The sequence below is a fragment of the Barbatula barbatula genome (genome assembly GCF_947034865.1).
Source record: "Barbatula barbatula genome assembly, chromosome: 7".
Taxonomy (NCBI): domain Eukaryota; kingdom Metazoa; phylum Chordata; class Actinopteri; order Cypriniformes; family Nemacheilidae; genus Barbatula; species Barbatula barbatula.
Window position 1 is genome coordinate 8,729,347 of NC_136770.1, and position 1,641 is coordinate 8,730,987.

The following is a 1,641-nucleotide window of genomic DNA, read 5'->3' on the forward strand; positions in this document are numbered from 1 at the left end:
GGTACCTTCTCAGCCTGTTGAATAAACAACACTTGTTGCCCTCTGTCCATTACAGCTGAGTCAGCATTGGCCATATTTCCACTTGAAGACCCTGGAGAGGCTGGTGAATCCACCTCCCGTCTTTGCTGCTCGGAATCCATAGAGCCACCTGCACTCTTTTCCAACGATGTAATCCGAATCCTTCCACAATCTCCGCCGTCCACCACAGCCTAAGGTTGCTCTTGTTAACCCCCCCAAAAATAAAAAACAATTACTCCCACCAAAATTATCTTTATGCCACCAATAAAGAAAAGCCGACTACGCCAAAATGTTACAATGAATACTCGCACACCCAACCGGTTCAGGTAAAAGTTGCCAGAGTTTATTGGTGGCACTCACACAAAGGCTACACACAAGGATGGTCCCCAAATTACCTCAGCAGAGATGAGCGTTCACATACATCCACAGCACAGCAAACCAAATTGAAGAAAAGAGATACAAACAAATCATAAAATAACTTCAAAGGAACACCATAGTGAAACACTCTGCATACGGTTAATAGATGGCTCATCTCTGCCTACAGCACCTTACCGTCCATCCCTGTGGTACTCACACAGTGAGAGGAGTTTGACAGGAAACAAAAGAACAAACAAACAAACAAACAAAGAAATAACTAGTCCGCCTGGGCCACCATACTAGGCCGAAATACCCTGCTTTACTGGCGGACTAGAGGAAACATCATCATACATCAAAACTGAAAAACAACCCCAAAAATAAAGGAATAACAAGAGCAACGATTAGGCCACACTGAGTCCAAATAGCTGTTGCCACACTGCAAAGGAAAAACAAACCACTTTATTATATTAAAACCTTGTTCCACATTCCCTAATCATACAACCCTCCATACCCGTATAACTAGTCCAATGAGCCCCGCCCATGTGCGCCCTCGCACACGGTCTCGCACAAACACTTCCACGATTCCGGCATGCACATCCACCTACTTCCGACGTCACCAAACTACAATATACAACACGTTAAAACTTTATCCTATTAAAACCACCATCCTATACACCACCATAATCAGACGGGTTACCTTTTCGAAGTTCCACTTGAGTGTTGCACAAGACCCGTCTACCACGCAACAACATCCACCTGAGAGTCGGTGTGTCACCCGCTATTCTTGCCGGCCAGCAACAGACACACTCACAACTCCTTCCTACCGGCTGCCTTTATCCCTCCAGCCACGCCCCTTCTCTTGGTTAACGCCTTCGGTCGTACCCGCTACACCATGTTGGGGGATCTTCAATCCACTGAATCAACATGAACTTCATTTTCTAAATTAGGAAAAAAAATATTCATAGGCATGATCAATATTCAGACAACCAAACATTAAGATTTTTCATAATATTAATAAATTAGATAATTTGATCAAAATACTATTAATAATTTCTTCCCTGATAGCAGCCAGGTGGATTGTGCTATCTGGGTTATTTTGCCGTTTATCGTACCCCTCTGTGGTTCTGACAATGCTGGTTATGTGCCTGTATTGTTCTTATAGGTCAACGAAGTGTCACTTTCAACTACCATGTTTATCTCTTGGCTTTTCTGCTTCAGTTAAGTTTTCTCTGAGGCCCATTTTATCGATATCATGTAAAAATGCAC

At 43.3% G+C, this 1,641-nt stretch overlaps 1 long non-coding RNA gene across 1 annotated transcript; it reads right to left on the reverse strand.

The window, feature by feature from the left end:
- Positions 1 to 345: 345 nt before the first annotated feature.
- Positions 346 to 1,163, reverse strand: LOC306896118. Its single transcript, XR_013786873.1, has 3 exons — positions 1,073 to 1,163; positions 887 to 996; positions 346 to 811 (listed from the first exon to the last, which is right to left on the reverse strand). It is a non-coding gene; the product is annotated as an uncharacterized lncRNA (long non-coding RNA).
- Positions 1,164 to 1,641: the final 478 nt, after the last annotated feature.